The sequence below is a fragment of the Balaenoptera ricei genome, chromosome 2 (genome assembly GCF_028023285.1).
Source record: "Balaenoptera ricei isolate mBalRic1 chromosome 2, mBalRic1.hap2, whole genome shotgun sequence".
In the NCBI taxonomy this organism is placed as follows: domain Eukaryota; kingdom Metazoa; phylum Chordata; class Mammalia; order Artiodactyla; family Balaenopteridae; genus Balaenoptera; species Balaenoptera ricei.
In genome coordinates, this window is record NC_082640.1 from 179587398 (window position 1) to 179606632 (window position 19235).

Genomic DNA, 19235 nt, shown 5'->3' on the forward strand with positions numbered 1-19235 from the left:
AGGCACAAATCCTTAAGTGTCACCAGAAAACAGGACAGGGAAAGGTGTTCTATCTCTGAAGATGTTTCCGAGTTTCTGCTGCCGTCATCCCTTTGGAAGTATACATGGCATAAAAACAATCAGAGCTCCCCTGCCTCCCTGGGCACCCTTGTCTCTCCCTTCTGTGTAAATGCCCACTGTTTACACCTGAACGCCGACACAAAACTACCGCATAGGGAAAAGAATCATGATAAGCAATAAATGTGCTATTAGACAAATGTATTCACTTGTGAAGTGTGTCCGCTACCGAGCTCAATACCAGAAAGAAGAAAACTAGTATTTCAGGGGTCACCTGCTATGCATCCAATATTCACACCAGAATTTCATTTAGTTGAGAAAAGGGATGGGAAAGTGGTTAAGAACAGATTTTGGAGCCAGACTGCCTGGGTTCCTGGGAGGATTAGCTGAGTTAGCGCATTTATGGGCTTTAAAAAAGCGCCTGCCACAGTAAAAGTTATGTACATGTCAGGACTGTTACTAACCCTCACCCCTCCCCTCTCTGAGATTTGTCACCATCAGCTGCCTTTCAGAGTTCAGAGAGGTTTAGTCACCTGCCTGAGGTTTTCCTCCAGGAAAGTGGCAGCGCTGGGGCTGAAATCCAGGCTGACTTGGAGCCCAGAACACGTCTGCCAATCCGAGCCTCTAAAGGGCAGCCTGTCTACACAAGAGAACACTCCGTGCACTAACCTGGAAATCATCCACGCGGCTCGCCCAGCGCCCCAGGCTCAGAGGGCAGCAGGAGCCCTGGGCAGCTGCAGCCCCCCACCTGGCCTCTGTAGGTCTGGGTTCTGGAAACTGTAGCCAGCCTGGCTGGGGCCGGCGCTGGGCAGGAGCTGGAGCTCTGGCCTAGGCTGGAGGTGGAGGGAGGAAGTGCCCAGGAGGGTGATGACATCACAGCCCAGCCCTTGAAAGATGATATGTTCCCGCTGCCACTCCAGCTCAGCTCCGGAGGTTCCTCGGAGGACTGGGGCCCTTGGGCAGCCCCGCTGGACCAGGGAGCTACGAAGTGCCCGCGTTTGTGCTCCGGACAAGGTGGGTGCCGGGCAGGGGCTGGTCCAGCCGCCTCGCCTTCTCGGGGAAGGACAGGCAGACCAAGCACAGAGGGAGGGCGGGCAGATGGGTGACATGGGGGCTGATTCCCAGGCTGGGTGAGAAGTTTTCCTCAGGTCCTAGGGAGTTTGGGAAAGTTCCCTTCCTTCCCTACTGGTAACAGGAAGGGCTCCCAGCAAGAGAAACATTCTTGTTTGTTCTAGGTTTGTCTTCTCCCTGAATGGAGGAGACAGACAGGCAGGTGTATATTTATGTGAGCCATTTAGTGACCTGACTTTTATAGACTTTGGGTGGATTCCTGTACTAAAGCAGAGAGGGTGGTGAAGCAGGGAAGGTGTGAGGTTTAGACTCAAGAATCTGGCTTTTCACTCATAGCCCTACCGCTCATTGGCCCTGTGTGACCCTGGACAAGTTACTTAACCTCTCTGAGCCTCAGTTTCTCGTCTGCAAAGTACCCTGCTCGCCTGCTTCCTGGGGCGGCTGGAGTTAATCAGACCACAGACGGAAGGGGGTTTGTGAACGATGGCTGATGTGCATTGGGGCGGTTGTGGTGATAACTCAGATAAGCTTCGCATCCCTCTCGTCTGGTCCTGGCTGATAAAACAGTTTGTTTGTTCAGAGCGTGGGCTTTGCATCCAGCCCTGGGTTGGCACCAAGCTCTGCTCTCATCCCCTGGGTAATGTTTTTGAGTCCGTTTTTTTCCCAGTTTCCTGAGCCAGAAAGCTGACCTGGCAGGATGGGGGGCAAAGACAGAAATGGGCTGATGAAGTGAAGTGTCGCATATGCAGTAGGTGCTCAATAAATCTTAGCCGTTGTCAGAGCTGCCGAGGGCAGGTAGTTTCCCGAGGCTGCGTCGGGGAGGGAGATGGGAGTTGCTCTCCCAGGCAGGTTAGAATGTGCCTCCTTGAGTCAGGCTGCCTGGGGCTCCCATCAGTCCACAGGAAGTGGGAGCTCTGGCCCAGGAGTGGGCCATGGGGGCCCCAGGGCCAACCCACCTCCTATTCCTTCTCTCAGGGGGTGGCTGGGGGCAGGGTGAGCGACCCCACAGGACACCGTCCACCCTCCCTATCTGGAGGAAAACTGTTCTGTGTCCTTCTGGGCCCTGGCAGCAGTCGGGGTGAAGAGGACATTCCACAATAGGAGCCCCACAAGCTTGAAGGAAGAGTTCACTGCTTTTCTCCTGGAGTCAAACAGGGGGTGGGGAAGAGCCAGGAGAAGGGGTTTTGGAGAACACTGCAAATGCAGGCTCCCATGCTGGCCGCATAGGCAGGACCCCAGGGTCTCATCCCAGCTCTGCCGGGAACTCACAAAACCCCTGCAGTCATGCGCTCCGAGGCCATCACAGAGCAGATGAGGAAACTGAGCCTCCGAGCCAGGACGTAACTGAGCAAAGCCCTCTGGTCAGGGTCCGGGAAAGGCCTTGACCTCTTTGGGACTCAGGTCTGTCACTTATAAGCAGGGGAAGGTTCCGATGATTGACGAATGGTGAGACTAAGGACATGGGATTAGACCGAACTGGAGAGATGCTGGCCAACGGCACCAAGCAGGGAAAGAGCCATGCCATGTGGTCTCTGCTAACACAGTGACCGTGTCTGGATAAAAAGTTCAGAGGGGATCCGAGGGTAACACTAAAGGCTGCCTTTCTGACCTGTGCAGCCTTGGGGTCAGAGAGGGCACTGGAGACTGCCCTGCAGACCAACCAGGGAATTCTGGTTTTCAAAATGAAAGTAGGGATCATGTCCGTCCATTCACAGCTGGTTCGCCTGCACTGAGAACCGTGCCTACCATAAAGTGGGCACTGGTCAGTATTTGCTGAATGACTGAATGGTAGGTGGGTGGGTGGGTGGATGTCTGGATGGGTAGATGGATGGATGGATAGGTGGATGGATGGATGGATGGATGGATAGATGGATGGATGGATGGATGGATGGATGGATGGATGGAAGGGTGGATGGATGAATAAGTGAATACGGGTCCCTTGGCAGGCACTAAAAGCACACAGAGCATATTACTAAGTGAAAGAAACCAATCTGAAAAGGCTACATACTGTAGGATTCCTATTATATGACATTCTGGAAAAGGCAGAACTATGGAGACAGTGAAAAAATCAGTGGTTGCCAACGTTGGGGGGAGGGAGGAATGAACACACGGAGCACAGAAGATTTTTAGGGCAGTGAAACTACTCTGCATGAAGCTGTAATGGTGGATACATGTCATTATACATTTGTCCAAACCCATAGCATGTACAACACCAAGAGTGAACCCTAATGTAAACCATGGACTTTGGCGATATGATATGTCAGTGTAGGTTCATTGATTGTAAGAACACAGAACTCTGGTGCAGGATGTTGATAAGTGGGGAAGATTGTGCACGTGTTGGGTAGGAGGTATGTGGGAACTCTCTGTATTTTCTGCTCAATTTTTCTGTGAACCTGAAACTGCTTTAAAAATAAAGTCTAATTTTTTTTTTAAAGCACACCGTGCAGGACTTTGTGTTGAGGATTCAGAAGGCACTTAGGGTATCCCAGAGCCATGGATCAAATGATGAGAACTTCCTAAGACTTGATATTAAGACTGAGTACCTCCCTTCTAACACCCACCCGGCCCAGGAATTCCCTGACTTCTTTGTGCACATGCTTCGAGGAACGGGGAGGTCGCTACTGTACAAGGCAGCTGCTCCATCTCGAGAGGGTTGTACTGTTAAAAAGTCCTTCCTTAGACTGAAGCTAAATCCCTCTCCCACTGAGCATTGGGCCACTTTCTATCTCTTGGAGTTGGACTGTATAATTCTCATCCTATGGGTCCTCCCTGAGCAAAACTTCCACAACTCCTCAATCAAAATGTACTTTCCAGAACAAACCCAAGAAGTAAAGTATTCCTTTGACTCTGGAATCTGTAGGGTTCTATAGGCTAGAAAAATGTGAACCCCCTCCAAAAAAAAAATCATCACAGCGCAAAGCAGGGTGGAACAAGCACAGGCTCTGCGTTCAGATTCTGACTGTTTACTGCTGGAGAAGCTCTCTGAGCCTCAGTTTTCTCAACTGTACGATGGGGATAGTCATTCCTATTTACAAGAGCATGGAGAGGTTTATCTCAGATGGTGCTAGTGCAGTGCAAACAGGGGCCAGGCTTCCTGCAGGTGCCCACTTAGCAGAGGGACGGCAGCAAGGCCATGGGACTACCAGAGGTGTTGTCTGCCTTGCCGTGGGGTCACTGCAGCTTGTGGGTTCCCAGGGAACAGGGTGCCCCAGCATGCCCACACTCATATTCCTAGGCAGCACATCTGTGGGAGCCCTGTAACTTTTCCCTTGAGGGCTCAAACTTCAGGTTTCCAGCCCACACTCCCCAGCGCCTCTGGGCCCCTCTGATTTCTCTGGCCAGTGGAGCTCTGGGAAGGTGGGCGCAGAGAACTGGCTTCCAGACCCCGATCCAAACTCGCTAGCTGGCTGAGCCAGCTCAGCGAGGTCACTTTGCTTCTCTGAGCCTCACGAAATCAGCAGCGCCTGTGCCAGACACCTCTTGAGGTGTTGTAAACTGTAGAGTGCCAGGCACTTGGGCAAGCCCAGCGCTTCTGTGGCTGTTACTGTGCTGATGTGTACCTGTGACATCGTGTTCCCTCTTCTTTCCTTTGGGTCCCCAAGTGACCATATTCCAAGGGGGTGTGGCCTGACCGGGAAGACCAGCCATGGACACACACTGCCTTAGCAAATGGCTTTCTGGGGGGAGCAAATTCGAAAGGAACTCAGGCCCTGTCCCTGCCCTAGACCCCAAAGCCACCATCCCCAGATCCTTCCTCTTAATCCCCATGGCCGAAATTCAGGGCCCCCAAACCCTGGTACCCAGGGCTGTATCACCGCCCCCTCCCATGTCATTTCAAGAACCGACAGACACACTGTCCCTGAGAACTCGGGGCCTCAGACAGCTCCCAGCCTAGCTCCCCTGCAGGTGGATTTGGGCCTCAGGAAGCATCAAGCGGTGCCCTGCCTCTCCCACCCAACTGAAAGCCCCTCCAGGGAAAAGACTGAACCCAGCCCAGCGCATGGCACCTACTATGAATACCTATACAGCAGGGGTGACACCCTGACTGCAGTAGGCAGGCTTTCTGGTCCTTCCAGAGCCTCTGAGATTGCACCTCCCAGCCAAATGGGGAATTAATCCCATCAAACAATTCAAGAAAAGGAAAGACAAGTCATAGGGAAAATTAGCTCATCAGTTAAACCAGTTCAGTTCTAAACTATTGCTAACAAATTGGTTGTACTGTGATCGTGAAGCTTTGTAACTGTTTATGCAGGATGCTTAAAATAGACATAAAAATTAGGAAATAATCTTGAACAAAAATTTCTTATTATTTCAGCTAAATCTGAAAAGTGAGAAGAGAAAAAGAAGGGAGGAGGAAAAGTGTGCTAAAGATTTTTTTTTAATTGAAGTATAGTTGATTTACACTAAAGATTTTATCTTAGCTGGAAGAACAGTTATTTTTCTACTCTTGACGCTAATAGATGGATACAAGTTTTCATATGTTTGTTAAAATTTTAAAGATAACCATTAGAAGAATTGAAGAGTATATATATATATATATATATATATATATATATATATATAATTATAGTATGTTATATTTGTAACATATAATTATTATAAACTATGATAAATTATCTTACTTTGTATTCAACAAAGGAAATACATTCCAAGGAATATTTATAGAAATTGATTATGTTCTAGGCCCTAAAGAAAACCTTAATATAGTCCCAGATATAAAACTCTTACTGGCTGCATTACTTGACCATACTGTAGAAATTAACATCAAATATAGAAACTAAACATCACAAATCACTTGTAAATTTTAGAAAATGCTCTTCCTCAGAACTCTCCCATCAGAGATCATCAAAACTGAAACTACAGATCTCTGAGACAAGATCAGTTACAAGAACACTGTTAATCAAATTTATGGGATACAGACAAAGCCATACTCATAGTCGAACTCATGTTAATAATAATAATTATTATGATGATTATTATATTATTGTTTATATAGATTGCAAGTAAATGAATAAAATGTTCAGTTCAAGAAGATGGATGGACAAAAAAAGTAGAAGAAAGAACAAAAGAAAGAAAGAAAAAGAAGTAGAAGAAAGAATAATGATGACAAAACAAAATGATTAATTAGAAAGGAAAAAAATGTTAATATCAGTATTCCATCTAAGGAAAAACCAAAAGCTGGCTCTTTGAAAGTAGGGAAGGGGAAGGAAACATTAGGAAGTGATCTGCGCTATGCGGAGAATTAGAATAAGCTGCCGAGACAGGGAGTGATAAGCAACCACTTTATTTGTGGTCAAGAGTGGCCTGCAGCAAAGCTGGGGCCCAGCATCCCAGCCCTTCCAGGCTGTGGGAAGGAGGATCTGCCTGGTTGGGGGTTTCTGTTGGCCCCATGAAGGCCTTCTTTCCATACTGGCCTCCTGTTCCCTGGGAGGGTCCCATGTCCCTGAAGGTAGGAGAGCAGAGCTCAAAGCCCTGCCCCCCGCCATGACCTGGGCCTGGGATCCCATCATCTCTGCTTCAACCTTTTATACCTAAGCCTCCATCAGAGCCCACGAACCAACAGGCTCACAGATGTGCTAAGTATTTAGCCACCAGCATTTTTTAAAAGAGTCAATATTTTTAAAGTGGGATATTTCACATAAAAATTCAGCTTCCCAGCTTCTCTAGGAATGCAGACGGCTCTGGCAAGGCTGAAATTTAACGCCCCACCTGGCCACACACAACTCTTTAGGTCAGACCTTGGCCCTCCGAGTGCCCATCCTTCCCCCAGCGCCAGCATCTGCTCTCACCTCCAGCACCCCACTTTAAGGGGCCCCTGTGGGCATTTGAATTTGAGGCCCTGCTTGGCATATTGAGAGGTGCGGGACTGGTGAAGGCCACTGAGGCAGAACTGAGCTGGTTACAACTGGGAGAAAGAACTTTCAGAGCAGATTTACAAGGGCAGCCTCTCCCCCAAACAGCCCCACGTAAGGGAGGGCAAAGGCAGCCCCCTCCCCACACCAGCCTCTGGGGGCTGAACTCTAAAATGGGCCTGTGACGGTGCTGCAGAGTGCCTTAGAGATGGAGCACTTCCCAGGCCTAAAGCAGGAACACCCAACTGTGGAGTTGAGACCATATTGGAGGGCTTGACTCTTCCAAACAGAGAGGAGGAAAAAGCTGGTGTGAAACTGAGGAAAATCTGAACTATCCAGGATCCTAAGCACACGATGCTCTCCAATGCCTCTGAGCCTTTGTTCATGCTGTTCCCATGCCTCTGATGCTTTTCCACACCTTCCTCAAGCTTCTTCTCCTACTCATCCTTTGAGATGAAGGGGTCCCTCCTTCCAGGAAGCCTTCTACACCCCTTCCCAGAAGCTAGGTCCCTCGTTGGTGCCCCGCAACTGCCTTTGGCCCCCCAGTGACAGCACTAGCCAGGCTGTGTTGGCATCATCTGTGTGTTTGCCTCTCCTGCAGCCTGTGAGCCCCCTCAAAGGCCAGGGCCTCATCTTACCCCTCTGTTCATCCCCAGCCTGGTCCCCAGGGGACCTGCAGCGCCCTCCTGGCTGTTAGGGCCTGTACCCTGGTAGGCTCAGCCGGCCTCCTGGGAGGTCGGACTCTGCAGTGACAACAGGAAGGGCATCTGGCCATCAGACACCAGGGCCAGTGAGCACTGACATTCCTGAGTGTGGCCTCTGGCCTCCTGGAGAGAGCAGGTGTTCCAAGGAGGCCTCTTTGTCACTGCAGACTAACAGTCAGGTGGCAGTTTTCCAGGCTTCCTTTCTGTGGGTCTTGCCGTGTCCCCATGTCCTAAAGGCTCTGGGGCACAGATGAGACTTCCGAGCCCACCGGCTCTGAGCCTGGGTGCCTCCCCCAAGGGAATGGGGTCCGACCCCAGGAGTCCCGTGGCAGCCAGTGGTAGGCCTGCATCACTCTGCAAAGTCCCTTCTTTTGGACCCTGAGTGCCAGCTTCTCCGAAGGCGGCCTCCAGGCAGCTCCAGCGCCTGGGCAGAGGCCGTGGTGGAGGGCCCCGGCCTCGCTGTGCAACAGCCCAGCATTCTGATCGGGGCTTGGCCAACTGCCTGCTGAGTGACACAGGGCGGGTCGCTGAGCGGCCTGAGACCCTCCCTTCCCGCCTGCATCAGGGCATCAAGACCGCCATCCACAGCCTCTGTGCAGCTGACGCAGCAGGACCGTGTGTGAAAGTGCCCACGCCTGCGCAGGGCCCGCTCATTCCCTCCTTTCTGAACCGCTCGGGAGAGACCCTCTGGGCTCCCGGCTCGGAGGCTCCTGCCCGCGAGGAGTGCGGAGCCTGTGGGAGAGACAGGCGAGGGCCTGGGAGGCTTGGACTCAGCACCCCGCTCCTGTGACCCCAGGGGCCAGCCCAGAGGACCCGGGACGGCCACGTCCCCTGCTGGTCCTGAGCCTCCTGCATCCAGAGCCAAATGGCAGGATCTCCACCTTCCCCTTCCTGGGCCTCTGTGTGCCAGCCTGCCACACACACTCACACATCACACACACACACACACACCACACGCTCACACACACACACACAACAGAGACAGCACAGACACATACACACATGTACACACACGTACACACAAATACGCCACACCACACACACACTCGCACACACACAACACACATATACACACATGTACACACAAATACGCCACACCACACACACATAACAGAGACAGCACAGACACATACACACATGTACACACACGTACACACAAATACGCCACACCACACACACACACTCGCACACACACAACACACACATACACACATGTACACACATGTACACACAAATACGCCATACCACACACACGTAACACAGACAGCACAGACACATACACACATGTACACACACGTACACACAAATACGCCACACCACACACACACACACTCGCACACACACACAACACACACATACACACACAAATATACACAAATAAATACACCACACACACACTACACTGCACACACATACACACATGTACACACACAGACACACACCACCACCTCTCTGCTGCCTGCATGTCCCCATAACCATCTTGTGACATCTATGCTCTCTGAATTGTCGTTGTGGGCAGGGTTCAAGTTCTCTCCCAGGAGGCTCCTAGACCTTTAAGGTGGAGGGCGGGTCTAAATGGGGAAGGACATGCGGTGGGACAGACCAGGCAGGAGACCACCCAGGGCCCCAAGAGTGTGTATCTCGGCCCTACCCTGGGCACCCTTGCCCGCAGAACTCTGCTAAAGCTGCTAAGCGGGGACGCTTCCCCCCAAGCGTGGACGCAATGCTCTCTAGAGGTGACAGAGCCCGTCAGAGGCGGCGCTAGGATTGGGACCTGGTCTGGTTCCCCCACGAGGACGCCGTGGCTCCCTGGATGGGCAAAGATGTCAGGATGGGCTTCAGGAGGTGCGCGCAGGCCGGGGCGGCGAGGAGACCAGCCCTGCCACTGCGGGGGAGAGAGCAGGTGGGGAAGCGAAAGAGGGGCCAGGGCTGGAGATGCCAGGGGGAGCCCGGGCCTTCCCACTCTGCGGCATCATCCCGAAGCCCCAGCCGGGCGCGGATTGCCCGGACTGGGCCGCCTTGCACGTCCCCAGCCGTGTACACGTGTGTTTACTGCAAAAATAAGTCACAGCCCCGGGGACTTTCAGGTGGCCTGGGGAATTTCCTCCAAGAGCGTGTGTGGACCGTGGTGGCCGTGGCTGAGGGGGTGGAGGTGGGCCCCCAGGGCCGGTCACCGCACAGAACACGCCTGGATCTGGGGTGCCGTGGAGGCAACGGTTACTCCGAGGTGGAAGAGGGAGCCGAGGGCTAATGAGACCCTGATGGCCGGGGCTGATCCCGCTGGGTCATCACCACAACCCGCAGGCAGGAGATAACGTCTCTAGTCCTGCAAGTGGGGGGACCCAGGCCCAGCCAGGCGGCCTCTGGCTCGGTCACACTGTTGGTAAATGGCAGAGCTGGCATCTGCGTGCCTCCAGAGTGATGCTACCTCCCAGCCTTTTTCGTTTTGCTGCAGGTTTGCCTCAAGGGCCAGCGCTGGCCTGACTGAGGATGACCTGAGAGGGTGGTGAAGATGGGCAGCCAGATAACCGAGAGGCGGGGGAACGGGGGGGGGGGGTGGGAAGCAGCGGGCAACACACAAAGGAGGGGAAATCAGGCTGGCTTCAGGTTTCCACAGCAGCAAATACACCACATCCAACAGAGGAGCGTCTCCAGACTCAGGAGAGAAGCAGGCTATGACAGCGAATGGTCTTCCGTGAGTGAAGGCAGCAGAAAGACATGCTGAATGTGAAAGGGCTCAGAGAACATGCCAGCCTTGCAACCATTGTGAAAAAAATCCCTCAGAGACGAAACCCAGCGTGACAGAGACATGAGTCAAAGTGAAGAACAGAGGCTGGGGAAGGATTTTTGGTTCACTGGGACCCCAAATGTAAAAAATCAGGCTGAATCCTGTGACAAGAAGTGGCTTTTGAGTCCAGCAGGAAATCCCACCTTCCCAGAGTCTCCCTCAGCAGCTCCCCACCAGGGTGCTCTTTCTTGGGTTCTTAGAAGCCCACTGACTCCACCTGCTTGATACTGACCAGGGTTCTTGGCCTTCCCCAAGCAATAGAAATTGACTAGAGGCCAGACAAGAAATTCAGGCAAGACTTATTGGGGCCCCTGCTGTAGCGGGTGGGAGGGGGTGGGTGAAAACAAGTAACAGTTTCCCTTGTTTGCCCCCCCCCCCACTCCCAGGAGGGGTGAGCTTGTTCCTTTTATGGGGTGAGGGTAGGGGTGTGTCCAGGGATCCAGCCAGAGGGGCGGCTTAGGTGTTTTGCCCACCCCTCTGGTGGGGTTGAGTGCAGGGGTCACGCATAGTGCCCTGCTTTTGCTGGCGACACCCTGTTTTTGCGCCCAGCTCTTCAGAAGTGGTAGTTGGGGTTTTTTTGGTCTTTTTGTATCTTTTTGTCTGTAATTTGCCCCAGCTGCACCTGCACACAGTTTTATTTTTAGTCCCTTATAATTTCTTTGTAATTTGTAGGTGGAGGAGATGTTTGTCCAGGTGCAAGCACTGCAGCAAATGATCCCAAGTCCCAGCCTGTCTCATGCTCAGGGCTGGTGGTTGGGTAAGACAGGAAATCATTGAAGAAACAACTCATAAAGACACTCAGCATTTCATTTTATATGAAAACATGATTACGCATTGCTTTACCAGTTTTTAAGTAAGCAAGGCCTTTTCTTTGAGCATGAGCTGGCTGATTATCTTTCTGACACAAGCTAACCCATCATTCATTCTCTATTTTGAAAAAAATAGGAGAGAACACTTGACTTATTTAAATAGTTTCATTCCAAAAGCAATCAATGTTCTTCATAGAAAATGTGAAGGCTACTACAAAGAATAAAGAAAACACAAAAGCAGCACAGGATCCCATTGGTCAAAGGCAACCACCACTAGTAATAATTTGGTATTCTGTCTTCCAGATTTTTTCCTGCTGTGTTATACATATGATTTAGTGCCCAGCTTTTTTTCCCACCTGGCCTGATACCAGAAGTATTCGCTCTCTTTTTGTGAACTCTTTGGAGCGTCATTTTTCACGTATAATATTTAATCAGTCCCCTGGTCTGAAAAGTTTTGGTTGTTTCTTATTTCCCTAATCTAAGGACAGGAGGCTTTCCCTGTCCTTTTGATTGTTTTCAGAAATACCAAGCAAAAAGTAAAGGGTATTTTTTTAGGTTCTTGATTTGCTTCATTGAATTATCCCAAAATCAAATGTTCTGGAGACAGGTTTGAGAGCCAGTCAACCCTCTCTGCCTGACCCTATTCGGAGAAGACCATCGAAGCTGTCGTCTGCCTGCCTCCCCCCTCAGTGTGTGACTGGCCCATTAAACATTTGCAAACCAGATTGTTTTAATGTGGTCTTGGCTCTGAGGGTTCCTGAGGAATCGGGTCCAGGCAGCCAGGGGCTGGAGGCAGTGGACTTGGCATCTCACCAGATGCAAACTTCTACTAAGAGTGATCTTTCACTGAGTGCCTACGAGTGAACAATCCCATTCCACAGATAAGGAAACTGAGGCTCCGAGAGGTTCAGGGACCTGGCAGTGAGCAGAGGCACAGAACTGTTGCCCCTGTGTCCCCTGGGCAGGCTTCAAGCTGGGTGTGTGGGAAGGTGAGCTGCTTGGGTGTGGCTTCCGTCTGGCACAGTCTCCCCGTAGGCCGGGGACGTCATCCCCCAGGCTCTTCCTGCTGCTTCCCAAACTGTGAAGTACACGGGGACTAGGCAAGCTCGTGGTGTCAGAAATGCTCCTCCATCCCGGCTCAAAAAGTTGGAATGTTCCGCTGCTTTAGCACTGAAAGGATAAACCCTGGGGCCCTGCGCCCACAGGCAGGGTCTGGGGAGGTCTCAGAGTCACGGGCCAGGACACACAACCCCTTGTGCTAGCTGAGCTGCAAGCCAGGGTTCCTCTGCAGGGTTACATAATAGAGATAATAGCACCCTCCACACCCCGCCACTGCTTCTCTCCCCCTCGCACAAGGAGAAGGCAGCCTAGTGCGGGGTAGAATAAGTGCAGATGTTGGGTGGTCTGAGGCCAAACCCTGCTTCACAGCTGGGTGGACTTTTGGGGGTTAGTGACCTCGCTAAAAAAGTTTATTTTTCTCCCTGAAATCAGATGGTATCTTATCCAGTGTAAACGTCCTATGGTGTTCTTGGAGAATTAAGGGAGCTAGGGCCTGTGAATCTACTGACATACAATGGGCAATTCCAGTACCTTCATAGCATACAAATTTAATATATGTGTCTCAAACCAGAAAGGCCGAGGGGCAGGGGAGCCAAGCATTGGATGGGACAGCCATATGTAGTCCTAGGGCTAAATCCATAGAATTTAAGGAATCGTGGTCCAAATACACCAAAAACACTGCCCAGACTTTACTTGAATACTTCCAATGACAGGGAACTCACTACTGCTAATAGCAATGCAATTCATCAAACATTCAACAAGCAGTTACGTTGCCAGGACTGCGGATTCAGAGAAGCAAAGACTGTCTTGTGCTTGAGCAATTGACAATGTGGCAGTCCGGATGCGTGCAAAGAGAAAGAAAAGTGCGTGTGTGTGTGTGTGCATGTGGGAACACCAATGTCTGGAATATGTATTAAGAGGAAGTCACTACAGTGGGGAGACCCACACCAGCACCAGAATGAACAGATTTAGAAAGCTGCTAATCACAGACTGTCACAGTGGGAAAGATCTTACAAAATAATCTGTGTAATCACCCCCCTGCTTGCCCTACAGATGAGGAAACTGAGGCCCAGAGAGGGAAAGCCACCTGCTCAAAGGCACGTGCTGAGTCAGCGGCCCAGGGTAGGTCTAATAACAGAAATACTAACAATGGCAAAAGCAACTCTGATGGCAGCTACCGTGGGGGGACCCCAGCTCCGCGCCAGCCCCGGGGCTCAGCATCTGACAGCACCAGCTCATTTCAGCCCCAGACAACACGGAGGGGGACACGCTACTACTATCCCCGAGGTTCAGAGGGAAGTGAGGAGCTGGGGGTCAAGCCAGCTCTAACTGTCACCTCGCAGCCTTCCCACTGCCTGGCCCCAGGCTGACATTTGGGAGCCCTGAGGAGACAGCCCCATAGCTGGGGGACGGGGGTCAGGAGGGGTTCATGAGCAGGGTCTGCCTGATGCACTCGACCACAATCAACTTGGCTATTCTTTGGTTCTTGTCGTCTCTCTGGTGGCTCTGGGAGTTGTCACCTGGGTCCCCACCTAGGAGTCTGTGACCTTGGATACATCACTTTGCTGAGCCTCTGCTGCCTTGCCTATAAAATAGGCGTCACATCCCCTCGCAGGACAGTTATGTGAGGATCAAGGAAAGAACCGCTGATCAGGGTGCAAACGTCCCTGTCATAAACTGTAAAGTGCAGTGCACACTGCCACTGAGTTACCGGCATCATGGGGTTGTATGCAGAGGGGTAGGGTCGGGGCACTCATGCACGACCAGGGACAGGTCACCTCCCTCTTAGAGCTTTAGTTTCCTCACGGTTAATATAGGGTTGGACTAAAAAAACCTCTAAATGGCGAGATTCTTCCAGCTCGAAAATTCCATGGCCCTAACACATCTGGGGTACTTGGCAGTTTACAAAGCACTTTTGAATCTGCAACCCCTGAGTTCGAATCCTACCCCATTCCCACCCACTTAATAGCCGATGACCTTGGCCAAGGCCCTTTACCTAAACTTGGACAAGCCCCTCGCGGGAGTCGGAGCCTGTTTTGTTGTTTATTAAGGTGAGGACAAGGCTGCGAGCCCGCCTTTCTTACAGGACTGAGGGAGGCGCTTCTGCACAGTTTCCCAGGCCGGGCTCTGCCGCTGAATTTTGCTGAGGCTCAGTTTCCGCATCTGTAAAATGGGGTTAGCAATGCCTGTCTAGAGTTGTTGTAAGGACTGAGTGAGTTGATGTTTGTTATGTGCTCTGAACAGAACTGGCATATGGAAGATGCTATACGCGTTGCTGTCAACATCATCATCATCAGTATTCATCCTTTCCACACTACTTCCTGAGGCACCTGCCCTTGGCCAGGCCCAGCGCTAGGAGATGAGGATACAGTGGAGGGAAGACTGAGACATTTATTGCAGTCAGAGGGCTCCCAGCCTGGTGGGGAGAGAACCAATTAAACAAGCTATTTACATAAATGTACTGAGAGCCATGAGAGCACAGAAGCTAAGGGCCTCTGTGCAGAGACACTCAGAGTCCAGGAAGACCTCCCGGAGGAGGTGATGTTCAGCTAGATCTGAAGGATGACTAGGAGTTGGAAGGGCTCCTGCCCTGTGCAGCGGGGTAGGTGGGCAGGGAGGCAAGGTCCTGAGACGTGGTTGCTGGGGCTCTGGGCAGGGCAAGGCGGGAATCAACTGTCACATTGTCGGGAATTTCATGAGCTCAACTGGGCTTGAAATCAGCCACGGTGGGAATATTTACAACACGGAAATTTGCAGATGCTACCAGTTAGCGCTTCCCCCCGCCCCCCGCCAAGATCCAGTTGGTAACATGTGCCAGCACACCACTGCCTCTGTCTCCTCTCAGTCGGCCCGAAGAAGCCCACCCTTGCCCAGAGGTCCCCAAGGGCACACGGCAGGGCAGCAGGAGCTTCTTCCTGTGAGTGCTGGTCCTGGGCTAGTCCGAGGGAACGCCAGAGTGTTTATGGAAAAAGTGTTTACCAGGAGTCCACCCGTGCCAGGGCCTCAATGGTGGTGAAGGAGGCATGAATGTGGCTCTCGGGGACAAGCTTTCCACGCCAGGACAAATAGTCCCAGGGTGCTGTACGTCAACTACAAAAGGCAGAAATGAAGGAGAAAGGAAGCTGACAGACCTTTGCTTCTCAAGAGAAGCAGAGGCTTGGTGTTGAGAGAAACCGTTAAGGTCTTTCTGTCTGCCTTCTGAGGAGTTGGGGGTCACCTGAGATCCTGCAGGTGGAGGTACCAACCCCAGACCCAGATCGCTTCCCTCCACTGTTCTGCCCTCCCTCTCCCCACCCTTTTCAAGGCTACTGATGCTTCACCTTCTCTGGAATCCATCCCCCTTCTTCCATTTCCTCCTCCTACATCTCCCCCTCCCTCTCTCTCACCCTTCCTGCATCTTCCCCTCTCCATCCCCCACTCCCTCCATCCCCCTCTCCCTCCATCCTCCCTCCCACATCCTCTCTCCCTGGATCTCCCCTTCCCTCCCTCTCTTCCCTCCTCCCTCTTCCCACCCCTCCCTCTCCCCCTCCCTCCTTGCCTTCCTCCCTCCCTCCATCCCCCCTCCACCTCAGGCACCATCTCCTCTCCCACCTGGCTGCCAGAGCCTCTGACTCCCTGCCCCCAGATTTAGCCGGCCCCCTCATCCCAGCCAGAGCCATGGTGCCAGTCACCCATCAACAACGTCACGCTTTGGCTGTGTCAGGCGTCCTAGCAGAGAAGCCAAGGAAACAGAGCTGTACAGGAGCGCTGCACAGTCGAGATCACCTGGTGCTCTTGGGCAGGGTCCAAATCTTCCCCAGGAATCCTCCTGCGCTCCCACCCTTGGGCATACTCCCTGTCACCTGGGAGACCCCTGAGGGCAGGTGCCAGCTCTCGTTTACCACTGTCCTCACACCATAGAGACAGTGTCCTGAGGTTCCAGTGTCAAATCCCAGCTCCACCAGTTACTAGCTGTGTGACTCTAGACAAGTCACTTCACCTCTCTATGCCTCTGTTTTCTCATCTATAAAATGGGGATAAAGATAGTACCTCCATTTAAGAGAGGTGTGGATCACCTGAATTAATTCATGGGAAGCACTTAGAATACTGCTTGGCAATCAGAGTGAGACAACTGGAAATTAGAATAGTTGCCTGGATAGTTGATGCTGGTAAGGATTTATTGTTGATTTCTTTTAGATGGAATAAGGGGTATGCGATTATGCTTTTTGAAAAAAAGAGTCCTTATCTTTTAGAGATGCACCCTGAAAGATTTACAGGTTAATGATAGGCGTGTGAGATTCGCTTCAAATCATACAGAAGAGCTGGGGTGGGGTTTGGTATAGAAGAAACAAGATTGACCGTGACTTGGCAATTGTTGAAGCTGGGTGGTAGGTACATGGAGTTTCATGATGCTAGTCTATCTACTTGTGTGCATATTCAAAACTTCCATAATAATAAGCTAAAAAACAAAATCAAAAATCAAATCTGGGGGTCTGGCCTAGACCACCTGGGTTTAAAATCCCAGCTCCATCATGCAGGCTGTGCCTCAGTTTGCCCATCTGTAAAATAGGGATGATAATAATAATAGTTCCTACATGCAGAGGTTACTCTGTAATGTACTTAGAAACATGCAAACAAAGTTGCAGGCACTTTACACATTGCTGCCAGTCTTCACAACACCCTTTTCAGGGGAAGCTATGCCCATTTTACCAAGAGGCTACGTCGGCTGCCCCAGGTCATCCAGCCAGACAGAAACCAAGACACGTCCCAGGTTTGCCTGGCTCTTGCGTCCAGGCATGATGTGAGTGCCTGAGCTGGGGACATGGGCCCAACGTTTCCCTTCCTCTCTGCTTCTCCGTTCTTGGGGGATTCCAAGCTCTGCAGATCAACTGTAAGAAATATGCACCTCTCCCACTCTTTTCTAAAAAACGTATCACACTGACAGAGCCCAGAGCTCTGGAATTCTGAAGGTTGACTCCCTGGATTCCAAGGAGATCAGCCTCCCTCAGTGGAATTGGGCAGAGGGCAGCAGTCATGTGGCTAGGGCAAGGTTTTTTTTTTTGAAGTATAGTTGACTTACAATGCTGTGTTAATTTCTGCTGTACAGCAAAGTGATTCAGTTATACATATATATCCATTCTTTTTCACATTCTTTTCCATTTATCACAGGATATTGAGTATAGTTCCCTGACTATTCAGTAGGACCTTGTTGTTTATCCATTCTATATATACCAGCTTGCATCTGCTAATCCCAAACTCCCACTCCATCTCCCACCCCCCTCCCCCTTGGCAACCACAAGTCTGTTCTCTAGGTCTGTGACTCGGTTTCTGTTTCATAGATAAGTTCATTTGTGTCATATTTTAGAGTCCACATATAAGCGATATCATATGGTATTTGTTTTTCTTTTTCTGACTTACTTCACTTACTGTGATAATCTCTAGGTCCATCCACGTTGCTGCAAATGGCATTATTTTGTTCCTTTTTTATGGCTGAGTAATACTCCGTTGTATGTATGTACCACATCTTCTATATCCATTCATCTGTCCACAGACTTTTAGGTTGTTTCCATGTCTTGGCTATTGAAATAGTACTGCTATAAACAGGGGTGTATGTATCTTTTTGAATTACAGTTTTGTCCAGATATATGCCCAGGAGTGGGATTGTTGGATCATATGGCAACTCTATTTTTAGTTTTTTGAGGAACCTCCATACTGTTTTCCATAGTGGCTTCACCAACTTACATTCCCCTCAACAGTGTAGGAGGGTTCCCTTTTCTGCACACCCTCTCCAGCATTTGTTATCTGTAGACTTCTTAATGATGGCCATTCTGACCAGAGTGAGGCGGTACCTCACTGTAGTTGACTTGACTGTGGCTTTGACTTGGGCAGGCCTGACAGGGCGGGGCCAGTACCCAGGACCTGGGATCCTTGGAGGCTTCAGGGAGCCAGACAAGGAGGCAGGAAGACACCTCTGTTTCACCACGCCCAGTGAAGGTGAACTTACTAAGACTGGCTCATTCCGCCCATCTCCATAACAGTTTTTGGATGCCAACGAATGAGGAGATGAACCCTGAAGATTCAGTGTGCTGACCCTATTGCCTCTGCTTGCATGCTTCTTAGAATGGGGAGCTCACTGCTTCCCCACAGCAGCTCATTTCCCCTCTAGGGACATGGTTCTACAAAGGTCTCCAGAACCACCTAGTACAATCTCTCATCCTCTCAATGAGAAAATGAAGTCCCAGTGTTGTCAAAGCATTTATCCAAGGTCACATCTGGCAGTCAGTGATGGAGGCATGACTAGAACCCAGGGCTCTGATACACAGAGGCTTGCACCCTTCCATTTCTTTGCTATAGAGTCTCAGACAAGGGAGAGATCTCTGCTGGCTGAGAGGTCAAGGAAGGCTTCTCAAAGGAGGTGACATTTGAGATGGTCCTTGAAGGATGGCACTAGGTTGTGTCTTGATGTCCAAATTCTTTTTGTCCTGCCCACTGTGCCTGTGCCCTTCCCATGATATCTCACACTGAGCATGGCAAACAGATGGGGAATAGAAGTTTGTTGACTGAATGAATGAATGAGTGAATGGGCAGGAAGGCCACTCCCGGGAATTGAACAGGTACCGGTCCCTTAGGAGCCAAGGGCATCTTGTGGGGACCCTGTGCAGGAAGGGATAAAACTCCACCTGCCTCAAATCTGGTGTTCACCACTCCTTTTGCACGCCTCTTAGACAGGACCCAAATCCCCTCACGCCACGAAGGAGTTTTTTCTCTGTGGTTGGCTCAGAGTCTCCACGGTGTTTTCCTCCCCCATGTTTTATAAACCGGGCTGGATGGGAAGACAGGTCATGGCACACACTTGCATGTGGCCGAAGCCCCAGGTCAGCTGCCCTCTCCTCCTGCCCCAGCAGGGTCAGGGCCA

At 51.1% G+C, this 19235-nt stretch overlaps 1 protein-coding gene across 7 annotated transcripts in view; it reads left to right on the forward strand.

Annotated features, from left to right (window-relative positions):
• The first annotated feature begins 571 nt into the window (after positions 1-571).
• LOC132359970 (B2 bradykinin receptor-like) overlaps positions 572-19235 on the forward strand; it is a 57390-nt gene continuing 38726 nt past the window's right edge. For 2 of the 7 annotated variants that reach the window (XM_059914955.1, XM_059914954.1), the window contains exons 1-2: positions 572-1071; positions 13394-13462. The gene's annotated coding sequence lies outside the window, so the exon portion shown is untranslated. The remainder of the gene's footprint in view (positions 1072-13393; positions 13463-19235) is intronic. The other 5 variants (XM_059914950.1, XM_059914951.1, XM_059914949.1 and 2 more) reach the window with 3 other exon arrangements.